Source organism: Telopea speciosissima, chromosome 7 (assembly GCF_018873765.1).
Source record: "Telopea speciosissima isolate NSW1024214 ecotype Mountain lineage chromosome 7, Tspe_v1, whole genome shotgun sequence".
Lineage (NCBI taxonomy): Eukaryota > Viridiplantae > Streptophyta > Magnoliopsida > Proteales > Proteaceae > Telopea > Telopea speciosissima.
This window is the reverse complement of record NC_057922.1, coordinates 8,687,774-8,704,132: the sequence shown is the minus strand read 5'-3', so window position 1 is coordinate 8,704,132 and position 16,359 is coordinate 8,687,774. Positions and strand designations below refer to the sequence as shown.

Sequence of the window (16,359 nt, the reverse complement as noted above, 5' to 3'; positions counted from 1 at the left end):
AAATATTCCTTCCACTAATCACAATGCCCAATCAAAGAAGCTGACAGCTATCAGCTAAGGAACTTCTCGTGTCAGTATGCGTGGAAGGAAACACGATCTTTAAATTTTAAATTAATCGTATTAGCTGTCTTTCAAAATATTCCAAATTTCCAAATCTCAACTTGAAAACTAAAGGTCTTAATTACTCGCAACATAGTATGGGGTCGAAAATATCCCTCTCACTATTCTTGGTGCCCATTCAAAGGAGTTGACACCAATCAGCTAAGGAATTCCTCTTTGTTGTGGGTGAAAGGAAACTCGATCTTTAAATTTTGATTTGTTATCCTTGAAAATATTCCAAATTTCCAACTTCCAATTTGGATTCTTTTGTGTCTTTGGGCTCGAAATCAATGAAGCCAAATAAGAGCATTCAATATATGAATCATTCTTTCCTATAAAATAAAAATAAAATGAACATTCTCATTTTCAGCAACAACAAATGAATGGATTGCATCAAACTAATAAAAAAAGGAGAGAGTCTATAGACGACAGTCACGACACTCTAGTAAGGGCGCGAATTACAAATTAAATTTCTATAAAAAAAAAATTAAAAATTGAATCGAACCATATAAATCAAAATCAATAAATCATTTACTAATTAGTTCAATTTTAATTTTAAGAAGTGAAACCATTCATTAAACAATTTTATTTTGGTTTTGAAACCGTTTAACCTTTGGTTTTGAACTCCAGGATGCTAGCTGTTTCCCAGACCCTGTAGTGAAGGGAGTCTCGTGCACTAAGTTTGTCCTTTTTAGAACCATTATGCTGTTAAATCGATTAAACTAAACTAATTTAACAAAAAAAAAAGGTAACCCTAACATTTTATATACGCTCTCTAATGTTTTGTATTGGATTTACATCATATATAAACTGTTTTTATCTTAAGTCAAAAATTGGGCACAGATGCCATGGTTCAAGCTCAACAACATGAGAATTTTTTTTATAGGTCCTGAAAAATAGATTCGCTTCTAATTGGACCTAAAATGGTTAATTCAAACCGGCAAAAAATTGAAATCAGAATCATTTAGAACGCATTTAACCGAAACCTTTTTAATTGTCTCTGATTTGAAATATTGAAACCATTTTCGATTTTGATTTCTTCCCATTATACTATGAACCGAATCAGAACCAAACCAATTAACACCCTTCAGTTTAATGGGTGTGACTTACATTGGGCTCCACCATCCATCACTTAGTGGATGCCCTGTTTCCTTGGATCCTATGGTGACTTTTCCTGACGAAGTTTTGCTCTTCCAAAATTGCCACATCATCGTTCAATATGTGGGTCTATGCGATAGTGGAGCCCACACATGCAATGGCAAAATTTTAACCCGAAGTAATGGGAAACCGCTCAAAGTTGATCCAAGGAATAAAATTGAGGAACAATCAAAAGAAAGACGAATATAAGAATAAAATGTCATCTTTCATAGAGAGAGAGAGTAGTACCGTAGTTGGGTTAAAGGAGGCAAGGAGGCTAGGAGCAGTCGAATCCAACGGTCCTAAACCAATCTCTTAAATATGCTTATTACATGATGAACACAATATCCTGCAACAAAAAAGAAATCAGTGCAAAAAAAGGTGGTTTAGCATGTGATTCCCAATATAACCTGCTACATAATATCATTTTAACCATAAAAGAAAGAGACAAGACATATGCTACTTGTCCTTCCAACCATCTCTGTTCTCTGATTTTTCGCTCTGCCTAAAAGTTCCATATGGGCCTCCCAACCAACAACAAAGCCTTTTTGAAATGGACAACTAAGAAAGTGACACTATTGGGCTGGGCCAACTGGGTCAAGCCCACTCACCTGGTCCAAACCCAGATACTACAATTCGATTTTATCACAGCTTTTGAGGAATATTTGGAGAAAAGAATTTTAAAAGGAGAGGAGGAGAAGCACTGAAGCAGCCAAGGCTCTAAAGTGAGAGTGTCCAAATATGCTTAAAGAGCCAATAGAGACTTAGACAGTTAAAAAGGTAATGAATTAGAGAAGATCAAGATTGGGATTGGAAGTTGGAACTAAATATCACTTGAGATTGATTTGATTAATTGATAATGAGCAACATAATTAAAAAAAATTAAGACTGATTTGATTATTCTTCCTCAAAAAACTCAAAAGATTTTAAGTCTAATCTTCCTTTATTCTTGATCAATCTTGATCGTCTATTCAGTGTTCCATGGGGCCTACTTTCACTAAATTAAATGGTCAACAGCAAAAGTGCACAATCTATAGTGATTTCCACAGTTCACAAGAGTGTAGTGGGGGGAGAGTTGCTCTAGAGAAGTCGATTGATCTCATCATGAGATGATGAGGTATAACGCCTCCGGCTTACTTTAGAACTTCGACCAAAGGGAAAGCTGGTTTTCGCAGCAACAGAAGAGAGGAATTGGCGGAATCTTCAATTTTTCAAAGAAACAGAGTCAATGCCTTGTCTGTTTTACAGAAAAGACAGAGAGAAGGAAAATCGTCTTTTAAGACATAAGTTTCGGAGAGAAATAACAAAAGAGTTGTGTGCGTAAACAGGAGAAAACGTGAATTTTGACAAGAGAAACTTTTTGTTTGTTGATTTGGCATTTGGATTTTGGACTACAAAATACACTATCGAGATTTCAAAATTTTACTGACATTTCTTGGAGATTACATAACTTTGTGAGACAAATCTGCAGATTTCTCACGTCTGCAAAAATGGAAGCTTACTCACTCTCAGAACAAATACCACAGGAAGAAGAAAAATAATTCGAATTGTTGCGGAATAACCACGAGATTCCAGAGAAAACAAGGAGAATCTCAGAAGACAAACGAACTGCGAAAAGATTTCGTTTTCTTATTTAAAATCAAATTCAAAATCATCCACTTAATCGGACGAATTTCTCGTGTATGCGGAAGGCGACAGAAAGTTCAAAAACCACGAAACTCTTCAATTTGAACAAAAAAAAAAGCACCTGCAGAGCTTCGGAAACGAAGAAAACCGCTCAATCCTTCTTTGTCTCCTTTAGAAACGAAGGAATCCACGAAAAGATGAAGTTTTAAAGATGAAACGGAAAATAACACAGACAACACCTGAAAGAAGAAGCAGAAGAAGAAAGAAAGAAAGAAAGAAACTCACCTTTAAAGCTTTACAACCTTGCCTCGATTGCTACTCCCGAAACATCATCAACAAGAGAATTTAAATATATATCGCTTTCGAACTAGTTTCAGGCGTAATTCTGCTTTCGACGTCGGAAGAGCACTTGCAGAGAAAATGCTCTATTGTCTCTCTGGTTCAGAGAAGCTTTAAGGGATAAAAAAAATCCAAAATAAAAATTAAACAAAGAGGCGCTAACACAAGTGATGACTCGACACGATGTCGGAAAGCCTTTAAATAATTCACGGCCAAAATTAAAAGAACCAAAAATTAAAGGATTTTAATTTTTTCTTTTTGGTTTTTTCGTAATTTTACAAGTAAGCCATGACGCGGCTACCGAAAGCCTGACTCTGTAGAACAGTTGTAAAAAGGACAGATTTCTGATATTTTTAGTTCAGGCTTTGTCGTTCTTGTTGTCTTGAGTAATTTCTTGATCCTATACAGCTGGGTTCACGTAGGCTTGCCCTTTCGATAACTAATGCCGGTAGGACTTGGGACCTGGTGTGGGACCATTGGTGGGTTACCATAGTGTACGCGTGCCGACGTGTGAATCAAATGGTTCTTTTGTTGGAGTGAATTTACGAAGATGCCCATGATGTGTATAAAGTGATGAGTCGAATGAAAAATATCCTACTGTGAAATACGCTGACGTGTTGATGAGTGGGATTAATAGTGTGGACTTCTGGCTTTGCACAAGTGGCCTTATGAAATTCATATTAATATTTTTCTAGTGCCCCTATGATTGAATGTATTGGTGGTGATGATGATGATTTTATAATAATAATATTTTTTTGACCCACTTCAACAACAACAACCAAAAAAGAAAAAAAAAAACTTTTGTTTGACTTTGAACTCCATAAGTTTGGAGAAAGTTTTATTCACCCGTAGGAAAGAGATCCTCTCCAGTGCATCGGATGGTTAGAGGCATTCGTGGTCCATCCTGGAATACCCACCACATCCTAGGTCCACAAAACCTCTAAAGGAATTTATTATTTTTCCCCAAATACCCATCCACAGTTGTGTAGTTAATGGATTCTCATTTATTATTTTGTTTTGGGTAGCAAGATTGTCATTCACCATGAGTGTAAGAAAACTCGATCCCCTAAGTTCTCGATGTTAACCCTCTTTCCAAAAGGAGAAAGTTTTCTTTCACTAGACCATCTTAAAGGTCACAAACCCCTATAGTGTTTTAGCATGTTCTTTAAATTACCCTTTTGATACCTTTCAATGCGTATCCAAAGTTTCAATTAATGGATTCCTATTCACGAGGCTTAAGGAAAACTTTGTTCATATTTTATAATAGAAATCACCTAAACAGTGGGAAAAAAAAATTATTTTTAAATGGAAAAAGAACATTGCTTAGCTGTGTGGGTCATGCATAAATGAACTCGCAAAATTATCACCTAGCTTTTCTTAAAATTTAAAAAAAAATCCATCTGTGTTAATGATCCTATGTGTGCTCTAATTGATCCTGCAATAGGGGCAAGTGCTACTTGATCAAGCAACAATCTCTTTCCTATCACCCCACCTTTTTTTTTTTGGAGAAAGTTTTCAACCCTCGTGTGTAAAGGAAAAATACACCCATCTACAATCATGGTTTGGTCTCTCTCTCTCTCTCTCTCTCTCTCTCTCTCTTAACTCCCTCTTTTCCCCACCCCTTCCAACTCCCCTCCCCTTGAGCCCTCATCGTCCTTGCTTCTTCTTTCCCACCCCCCCCCCCTACCTTTTCTTTTGGAAAAAGTTTTCAACCCTCGTGTGTAAAGGAAAAATACACCCATCTACAATCATGGTTTGGTCTCTCTCTCTCTCTCTCTCTCTAACTCCCTCTTTTCCCCACCCCTTCCAACTCCCCTCCCCTTGAGCCCTCATCATCCTTGCTTCTTCTTCTGCACTCTCATGTTATCTTGATTGATCTACTCATAGGGTGTGTATCGCGGTTGGGTGATATATACGTAGACCAGCTTGCCCATCTCCCATTGGAGCTGGTTGAGCATGTCGATCAAAGCAAACCCCAAGCTAGTGGCCTCAAGGCGGCCAATCGTAAGAAAGATCTGGACTCCTACATAATTTGGGCCCACGGCTAATGTTGATTTTTTCCTTTTTTTTTCTTTCAAGATGCCCTTTTCGTATGGTCAAGAGTCATATCATATGACATCATCAGTGGACTGAAGTTCTTCTTCTATTGGTGAAGAAAACTTTTGCTTAAAAATATAATGAAATTTGTATTAAGGTCTTTTTGGTAGAAGTCATAGTTTACAATTTGTTGGCGGTAAAAGATTCGGAATAGACAATGTTTGCATAAAGATAACCAACCTCGATGTACGGTATCATTTATCTTATCATTTCCAACCACTAAAAAGATTCCAAAGTACACATGAGAATGATGCCAAAAGGTACTAATTGACAGGTGCTTCTCAACCAAAGATTGATTGGAAACATATATGCCCAATGAACTGGGATTTCCCTGTTGGGTCCAGGTATTTGGGAATCCGAAACGGATACAATATCGGTCTTGGTTAAATCAATACCGATTTGGATATGTTTGTACCGATTTATATCGGCCTGTAAATCTGTAACAGTGAATAGGTCAATCCAATCGATACTAATACTGATTCAAATCGATCGATCCAATACCAATTCTTCAAACCATGGTTGGGTCAGGTTATTTGGGGAGATTAGAGCATCTATCGTTTAAAAAGGATAATTAGCTTCTTCTTTTTTTTGATAATAAAATGATTTATTGAGAATGAATTCGTGAGCAACCTAAAATATACTGATCACAAAACTCATGGAGCCAAGGAGAGGAATTTGGCCATTCTATCTTACTAACTTCTTCAATAGAATAATTTAGAACTTTTGCGGATGTTGGTAGAATAATCTCACTTTTAATTACACTTAAAATTATTCGTTTCCTTGTACAATTGTGAGTCTCTTTTTACCCAATAATTTGTTATTTTTGGTAGATATTTACATATTTTCAGAGTAAGTCTTGATCTTGCTTCGTCCCGTTTTGTAAGTCTGTGCATCCGTGAATGTGTACACAGTTATGTCCTACCTACATGTAAAAAAAGTGTTGGAAGCTTTTGGGTTAAATATTTACAAATGGAACAATGTAGAAATATTGGGGAGAGGGTTGGGCTCAGCCACTAACTTTCCTGGAGCTAGCAGTTGTGTCCCATGAAGAGGGTGAAATAGGGGAAGACAAGGGATCATTTCCATAAGGGGTGTGAGAGAGACAGACTCAGTTGGGCACAGTGAGAGGCTGCGAACAAGTCCAGCCTTTACCCAAAATATTTAAATGAAATTAATTGAAAAAAAAAACATAAATAAATTATTTATATTCTTTTACACTTTTGTACAATATTTCTCTTTGTTTAGAATTAGTGCAGTGATTTCAATAGTATCTCTTTTTCGTCCGAATTTATATTCTTTATTCTTGATCACGTGGGGGCCAGTGAAAATACACGCAGAAGTATCAACATAGTGGGTATTTTTGTCTTTCTTACAAGGTGAGGCGGTTATTTCACTTCCCTATGTGTCTGGGCACAAGGGCCACACTTCCCCCCCCCCCAAAGCACACACACACACACACACACACACACAAAATCTTTTAACAAAGTACTTGTGTATGAACTTCATACACTCAATTTTCATCCTCTTACATGTAGAAGACCAAGAGTCTCACTATGTCCAACAATATAAGATCGTTTCAAGCACTAGTCCACTTTATGATTGATTATACTAGATGTTGTATGGTTGAAATTTATCAATTAAAAGATACATTATATTTTAGGATTAAGTTTCCCTCCATATATAGAAGACGGTTTACCCGCCATCCTAGGGTTCACAAATCCCTCCTAGGATTTTATTATGTTTCAAAATACTCTTCTGATATCCTTTCCCGCTCTCTCCCGCCTACTGTGAATGGAATTTCATTCATCATGGATGGAGGAAAACTCGATCCTATAGTTTATTGATCTCATTCACCGTGACTAGAGGAATACTCGAGCCTATATTTTATTGGATATTTTTTTGACACATCAAAATGCCTTTAAAAGTTTAATTTTGTTAGGGGCTTAGGTCTCATCCTCAAAAGCTAGCTGTTAAGGAGAGGGTGTCCAAGTACTTATTAACCCACCCACATCCCCTTTCGTATCCGATGTGGGACTATTTTTTTTTTTTTTTTTTGTTTTATGCGTGGATATCCCAACAATCTCCTCCTCCACGCGGATGACAAACACGTGGAGTCTGAGATTTCGATCTCCCCCTCCACGCGGGAGCTGATGTGGAGCCTGAGATCAAACCCCGAGAACCCTCGGTCAAACGAAAATTTTCACGGGCCGACTTTGATACCACTTGTTAGGGGCTTGGGTCTCATCCTTCAAAACTAGTTGTTAAGAAGAGGGTGCCCAAATACCTATTAACCCACCCACATCTCCTTTCATATCTGATGTTGAATTTTTTTTATTTTTTATTTTTTATTTTTTACCTTATACATGGATATCCCAACAAATTTCATAAACAGCACCTTTGAAACAACAAAAATGTAGACCAATAGAGTGAAGCTTATAAATTCTAGATTCAAGGTATGCAAGGATTGAAAATGCCGGGCATGATGGTTCCACACTTTTCATTCTCCCACTCCCACTCCCACACCCACTTAGAGGCTGAGATATTGAAGCAGATCAATGCTAGAGCATTTGAAGAATCTGGCTCAAGATGACAAATGGGAGGCACCACAGACTAAGGTCGAATATGTGTGGTATGACGTAAATGTCGCATAAATTTGCCTAGAGCCATTACAAGAAAAGCGGGATAATGCTGCGCTTTGACTAGATTTTTACGATACTATTGTTTTACTGACGATAAAAGTGAGTTTTCTGTACTCATAGGAAAAAATACCTCTAGATGTTCCTACCTCAAGGACGGAAAATCGAGTGCTGCCTTATTTCTTCTCTTTTTCCAATGCTTTTTCTGAAGAGATGCTAGTAAGTTTCAACGGTGGCGTTTGTTTTTGGAAGCTTAAGTTACATCTTAAATTTAAATTATTTTTTTGATATATTTTATATGTAGGGATTTCAGTCAAAATTGTTCTCTCCAGATGGATCTCGAGAGACCCCACTTGTGTTCTTTGTGGATCATGTGTTAAGTCTATTTGGTCTTCTTTTTTTCTTTTTTTTTTGTGAATAATCAAAACGGATTTGTATTATAGGTCCTCTGATATTTCAATTGCTGCTTTTTATGTTTCCTTCCTAAATGATAATTTTCTTGATAAACAATCTCTTGGTTAGTTAGATTCTGTTTTCATTGTCACTTGCTATATTATTTGGGATTTAAGAAACGAAGTTAGGTGTGGGCAGGTCATCTAAACTTGACCCTTCTCAAGATCTCCGCAAAATTCTTTCCTTTCTCTTCCTTCATCCCCATATAATGTCCAAAATCTTGATAATGTCCAAAATCTTGATATGTGCTCCAATTTGCAGTGTCTCTACATCTTTTCGTGTTATGAAGTTTCCTACTTTTAAATAGTTCTTAGCTCTCCTTCACTTTTGCTTGTAGTTGTACCATATCTAATGTTCGGAGAATATCAATAAAGCTTTGTAGTATCTCAATATTTTGTTATACAAAGCGAAAATGTCAAATGTGTCTAATCAAAAGATTATTATATAAAAAGTTTTTGAAGATAACTTGTTACTTGTTAGGGACTTGAGTAGAACTCATCCTCAAAAGCTAGCCGTTAAGAAGAGGGTACCCAAGTATCTATTAACACACTCACAATCCAATTTATATCCGATGTGAAACTATTTTTTCCGCTGAAGATAACTTGTTAGGGACTTGGGTAGAACTCATCCTCAAAAGCCTTCAGCGTGAAACTCCAAAGATCTTTCCTTCCATGCAGGAGCTGCAGAGATCTTTTGACTTTCCCCAAAGTTTGGCCCTGCCATATCCTGACTGTGCCACAACCTTGGTTCTGATACCACTCGTTAGGGACTTGGATAGAACTCATTATCAAAAGCTAGCCGTTAAGGTGAGAGTACCCAAGTACCTATTAACTCACCCATACTCCAATTTATATCCAATGTGGGACTATTTTTTTCGCTTTCTGCGTGGAATCCCAACATAACTTTCATGCATGGAATTTGTTTTTCTTTTGATAATAAAATCTAATCATTCTTGGTAGGGAGTACCATGTACATTTGATACTAAACTAAATTCACAATTCTTAAAAAATCATGTTGAGGAATAAGATTTTATATATTAAGTGTAAGGGAAAAGGAACGCTAACTAGTGTTGTGTGGGCATGTACCTGTGCCCAGTCACAACCTGGCACGAAAAGACCATCGCACTCTTGGATCTTTCCACCTTTCTAGGGGATATAGCGATGTCTAGGCGTAGGTACACGCTTAACGTTCTTTCTTCCTAATTGAAATGAAGTAAATAATCTCGCTTGTACGTATTAATGGGGAAAGTAATTATTTCACTAATATATAAAAAGAAAAAATTAATCAATTTGAAAAAGACAGCTCGAGAATTGATGTAATTAATTAAAGGGGAAAAGTTCTTTGTCCGGGAGTGTGGCCTACGCCAGCACTCCCATGAGTCTATCTCTCTCCTCTCCATGTGAAAAGACATCTCTGCCCCTTGTTTTAAGGAGGAGAGAGATAGACACATGGGAGTACTGGCGTAGGCCACACTCCCGTACAGAAAACTGCTTCCCTTAATTAAAAAAGTTTAATTGCAAGATAAACAAGGATAAATAATTAGAAAGAGAATTAGGGCACGACAGAGAAAGACAAATATGAACAGGAGGAATGGGGACCTAATTAAACACAGCTGCTCAAAGTGGTGCAGTGGGATCTGCTCTTTTTTTATTTTTTTGGTGGGGGGGGATGTTTGGCCCCAAGATTAAAGGGGATCCACAGATAAAGGAACTAAGTTTCCTAAATAGCTGGAACTTGGTTCGCTAATGGAGTAATGGTCCCGCTTTTGAACCATTAATAAAGCATACACCAAAGTAAAAAGTAGCTCTATGTGTGATTACTAAGATTTTAAAAAAATCGAAAAAAAGCCACCAACAAAGAGTTAGAAGTATATTAATAAAAGGGGAAAAGAGAACACCACTCGGTTGCGTAGCGGACGCTACCCCTGCACCTTGACAAAGGGGTGTGCAAAATAACCGCTACACTCCCTGAAACCCTGGAATGATCAGGAGTGAGGTGGTCATTTCGCACACCCTTGTGTCAGGGCATAGGGATAGCATGTCTGGCACGACCCGATGGCGTTCTTTCTCCCTAATAAAATTTAGTTTTGTAGATTATTTTTATGGATAGATACAACATGATTTTTTTTTAAAAAAAATACATTAGAAACTATTTTTAAAATTTTAATGAATTTGAGTAAAATACTTTATTTTTTTCTATGCAATTTCTATTGCCTTTAAAACAAGGACTGAGTTTTTCTTCACCCACGATTAAAAGAGACCGTGGGATTCGGATGGTGTTGTAGAGAGTGTCAGAGAACAATGGAAGATATTGGTAGTAGGCAGAGCATTTACGATCCTAGATGGATTTATTTTTGCCTTAAAACAAAAACATATAATATATTGGGAAAGTTAGTTTTATGTTGAAATTGCATGCGGATTGTGGGCACTTCCCTTCCCACCGAGACTACTGTTCACTTCTCTCAAAATGTCCAAATTACCGCACCCCTATTTTCAGGGTTCCCTTAATACCATCTCCAATGCCCTAAACGGCAAAACTGCAAAAGGTGATGTGCACCAATGGAGAAAGGTTATGTGTACCTGTGCTTAAAATCTGGATCCATATTGTATATTGAAACAATGGAGAATTATTGTTTCCCATCTACCAATGGACTTGGTTCCTGTGCATCCGGTCAGTGGGGCTGCATGTGCAATGCCAGACTCAAGGCAGTGCATTTTAACCATTTTACCCGTATCCAAACGTCTTGTCCGAGCAGGGGTAAGGCGATCAAAACGCACCGCCTTGAGCCTGGCGCTGCACATGCAGCCCGGATGCATAGGATCTTTTTCGTCTCCCAATACTCTTTATTAAGTAGAATCCATTTGGTTTTAAATTTGTAGGGAGATTTTGAGCGTTTCAATTCTTTGAAAACTTCAAGGGCAAAAGTTCTTTGGAGGACGTCCCTCCTCTCATAATAGGGGTTGAAATGACTTCATACCAATCAAGTCTTTACCTTTGTAAAAGGTTTCAAAAAATGGAAACGAGAATCAAATCGACCAGTGGTGATTTTGATTTGAATTGGTCAGAACTAGTTGGAATCGGTCAAAAACAAAGTAAAATCGACGGGAATCGGTTGGATTGACCATGACTAACTTCGACCTAAATTGGCTCGAATTAATCTTAGCCAGCCAGAACTGATAGAATATAGAGTAAAATAAGTAGGAAAAGGAATTGCATTACCAAAAAAAAAAACAGTAGGAATTGTTAGGAATCGGCTGGATCGGTCTCGGCTAATTCTTATTTGAATCAGTCGATTCACCAATTTTTAAAACCGTGCTTTTACATCTAAAATCTTAAACTTTTAGAATTTTCCACTTATTTGTTTTAATGTAAAATACAAATAAAATAAGAAATGGAAACAATTTATATAAAATATCATTTGCACATACAATTTTACAATGACACAAACAAAATCTAATTTTTTTTTTAAAAAAACAATCATCTTAGAATCACTTCCTCATTTCCAAATGGTTGACCACAAAAAATCAATTAGAAGAATTAAATAAATGTTTCTAACAAGAGATATTCTATTAAATCTTGTTAGGTATTTAATCGGTACGTCAAAAAGCTTCAGAACTAATGGAACACGTTAAATCAAACCCTTTAATCCAATTTAACATCCATACACTAGAGTGGGCCCCTATTAAACATAGACTACCACGTTTCTGTAACCGTCGTCCTCGACGGTTCTCACTCTAAGTAACTTTCACTCTAGCGATAGATAGTCTTTTTTAAGCGGTTCCACTCTGCTCCATAGTTTTTGTCTAGCAGTAAGTAATCTTTTTTTGACGGCTTTCACTCTACTCCAGATAGGCCTCTCCTATGTAGTCATTTCCGTGAGTCGAACCCGTGACATGGTGACTGACTCTGATATCAAATGATAAGTGCAAGATAATCTAAAAATAAAAAAATAATAAAGAGAGAGAGAGAGAGGAAATAGGGACTTGGGGTTTGCTTTACAGGCAAAGCAAGGGCGTCAACCTAGGTGAAGAAGCCTACCTCATTTCTAAGAAATATATTAAAGATTCAAAAACTTCCTTCTTCCATTTGATCCTACTAATAACTAGGGCTGCTAAAGGTAACCGTTACACAATTTCTACGGTTTAATTACCACTTCCATTACAATTCCTCCCACGAATTACAACTCACTTCTAAAATAACCCCACCTATTACCAAATAACTAAGTAAAATATACCCAAACCATAATCTAACCATGATGCACGTAACAGTTCTATCCCCTTAAATTTGGTCTTGTCTTGAAGACCAATTTTTTAAGAATTGAAATAACGAATAAAATTAAAATTATTCCACCGGGTCCCAGATTTTGATAGGAGAAATCTCAATTGACAAAACAAGTATGGTCATCTCATGGCAGAAAGATTTCATTGTAAAGACTAGTATCATTTTGAAGGAAGTGGTGCTTGATTTGTATTGTTTTGGATTCTTCTTCTTCTTTGTTGACGGCTTTGAGTGCTCTCCTATGATAATTTCAATTGGTAGCAAAGAGTCGAATTTGTCGAACAATGCTTGTAATTTTTTCATGATTTCATCAAACAAAATCAATTTTTTTGTTTAAATATCACGAATCTTATTATCATTTTACTCTATAACATGTGGATTAAAAGACTTAATTTAACGTATTCCATCAACTCTAAACCTGTTGGCATATAAGTTAAATACCAAACAAATCTCAATTTTTTTTAATAAAAATAAGTCAAGATTAAAGGGTGGGAAAAATGAGCAAGTTGCAGAGATTCCGTATTATTTCGGACCCTTTTGGTGCTCTTGGATTCGTTGAATCTCCACCTTTGAAGGTGACTCAGCTTCTTCCCCTATTCGCCAACTTAGTCGTTTTCCTGCCGTGTCAAACTGACAAATGCTGGTTTTCTTTTCCTGAAAAAATGATAACGTACGACATCACACATGGATATAGTGTACGGCCGCGGCATGGGACCACTGCAACTTTCATGATTGAGATTTGAGAATGGTTTTTCTTTTTCAATTAATTAATGGCGATGGTGACATCTAGTTCGATTATAAGGCCTACTGGTGATTGAGTGGAACGGTGTTCACCTAACGTAATCCTGTTGAACCGTTGGATTGAATTTTATGCTTATATTTAAATCTCTCATTATTGGGGAGCATTATTTTTTATCTTCGGCTCAGATTTGATGATGTGAAACGGTTTCATTACTTTACCAAAAAAAAAAAAAGGTTTCATTGCATTGACACGTGGAAAAATTTTACTGAATATTTCGAATTGGGATGTGTTACAAGATCGTAGCCGTAGCCGGATCCAAATCGTCTCCAACGAGGCATCCAACGGTTGAGCTGGCTAGCACACATCCCGATAGATGTCTAGTCAGCCCAACTGTTGGGATGCTCGTTGGGTGTGCTTCTCATTGGAGAGGATTAGGATTCACCGTAGCCTGGTGTGATTTAATTTGGCTTTCCTCTAGCCGTGGAAAGAGCTGGAGGGTCCAACCTAGGAAAAACACTCAAAAAGAGTGTGGTTTTGGTCATTTCAAAAGGGGGGGGGGGACCCAAAGTGGACCCCTCTATGAACCCCCCCTATTTTTGCGTATTATTGTTGGGCTGGACCCTCACTCTCCCGCCACGGCTGGAGGAGAGCCAGATCCAAGAATCCTGTGTGACCTGGATCAAAATCTTTCCATTGTTTGTTAAAATTCGATTGATCAATTAAAGAAGATATATAAAAAATACAGTCAAATATTTTAAAAATTATTTAAAAAATATAAATTGTTAGACTTATAAATTATATATTAACATTATATATATTAATGATAAATTATAAAATATTAAAGTAAGTTTTTTCCTACCCAAAAAAATAACTTTCTTTACTAATAAAAAAAGCTTTTATAATGTGTCACTTTTTCATGCCAAAAAAAAAATGGTAAATGTGTTTAAAACATTTCCTATCTTTTGGCCTTTTTTACCATATAATTCCCAGCACCCCCCCCAAAAAAATAAATAAATAAATAAAAATGAAAACGACCAAAAAGGCTGTATAAAATACGTTTTAGCTAACCATGAATCTGACAAAAGTTGTGATATAATAAGATCTCTTTATTTTTTGGTAGAAGATATAACAAGATCTCATACCGAGCACTAAATTAGAGATGTCATGTGGAACATATTTGCTAGAATAATATTAGAGATTCTTTTGACCAAGAACAATAAAATTTACACAAACAAGATTCTAGAGATGTTTTTGGCCAAGAACAATATTAGACAGATCTAACGTTTTACTATTTTCCATATGGCAGTGCATGTTTTAGTCTATGTGATAAAGGATCAGACACACATCATTTTTTTTTTCTTAAGGGGGGGGGGGGGGGAATAGGGAGGGGGGAAGGTACTAGCCATGAGATTTCGAGTCCTAGTGAGCATGGGCATGAAGCGCACCACAATTCACCAACTGCACTAAAGAGGTGTTGGTACTAGACTAGCATTTCATTAGAATTTTTATCCGCTGTTGTGCACTGCAGCGCTGCTGTGCCATCATGCGGCGTAGCAGAGGCCATGTGTGGATAGCGGGCCCCACTGTGCATACATGGCCGCTATTGCACCGCACAATGGCACAACAACGCTACAGTGCACAACAGCGGATAAAGGTCCCATCTCATTAGTACAAGTTTAACCTAAAATGAGTAGAAGAAGTAACTAAAATTACAAAAGATGCTATCTTTTTTATTTTATATTGATCTCCATTTGATGGTATTTTAATAATTTACTAAAATTTAAATCAGAGTTTGAGTAACTTTCCTTTCTTACGTTGGACTAAAATTTGGCCATTGAGATATATGTGGCGTCCTTTATCACATGGACTAACACATGTATTGTTAAGTGGCAAATAGTGAAGCATTATACTTCACTAAACATAGTGATGCCTAGATAACAACACCACCACCAACACCTCAACCTTATCCCAACTAAATAGCGTCAGCTATATGGATCCCAAAAGTAACATAAATTAATAATATAATAAAAGGAAGGAACACACAACAATGACACAAACTCTAGGGCATCGACGCGACTTAGCATGAACTGCATCATAATTGAGCCTTAGGCCTCAAGAAAAGAGTGTATTAACACCATCGTCACAAACATCATAGCCCAACTAAATGGAGCCGCCCATGTGGATCTTCTCTCTCCACTCAACTCTATTTAAAGTCATACAAGGAACAAGGCCTAAGGTAAGCATGTCTTTCTTCACCGCTTCTCCTATGGTTATCTAAGGCCTGCCTCTAGCTCTTTTGTGTCCCTCAATCTGGATTAGGTTGCTCGTTCAAACTGGGGCATCTGATGGCCTCTATTGAACATGACCATGCCACCTCAAATGACTCTCTCTAAGTTTATCATGTGTCGGAGCTACTCCAAACCAACTCTAATACAGTCACTTCTTACTTTATCTTTCCTAGTTTTCTCCCAAATCCATCTCAACATCATCATCTCTGCCATACCAAGTTTATTTATATGACACTTCTTCGTAGCTCAACATTTTGTACCGTACATCATAGCTGGTCTAATGACAGTTCAATAAAACTTTCCTTTAAACTTTAAAGAGATATGTCGATCACACAGAACTCTGAACGCATTCTCTACTTCATCTACCTTATTTTAATCCTTTGGGCAGCGTTGTTTTCTATGTCTTTCTCCTTATTAACGATTGATCCCAAATATCTAAAATACTCATTTTGTGGGATCTTCCTCTCACCATTATTCCCGTCTCATTATCCGTCCCAGTGTTGCTAAAGTTACACACCATATATTCGATATTTGTTCTACTTATCTTCAAGTCTTTTAATTCCAAGATTGGTCTCCATAATTCCACTTTGGCGTTAATCCCTACTTAAGTCTCATCCACCAAAACGATATCAACTGCAAAGATCATATACCAAGGGATCCCTTC

At 37.0% G+C, this 16,359-nt stretch overlaps 1 long non-coding RNA gene across 1 annotated transcript; it reads right to left on the bottom strand.

Moving 5' to 3' along the window:
* Positions 1-1,484: 1,484 nt before the first annotated feature.
* Positions 1,485-3,401, bottom strand: LOC122669835. The gene is made up of 2 exons (XR_006334085.1): positions 3,148-3,401; positions 1,485-1,585 (listed from the first exon to the last, which is right to left on the bottom strand). It is a non-coding gene; the product is annotated as an uncharacterized LOC122669835 (long non-coding RNA).
* Positions 3,402-16,359: the final 12,958 nt, after the last annotated feature.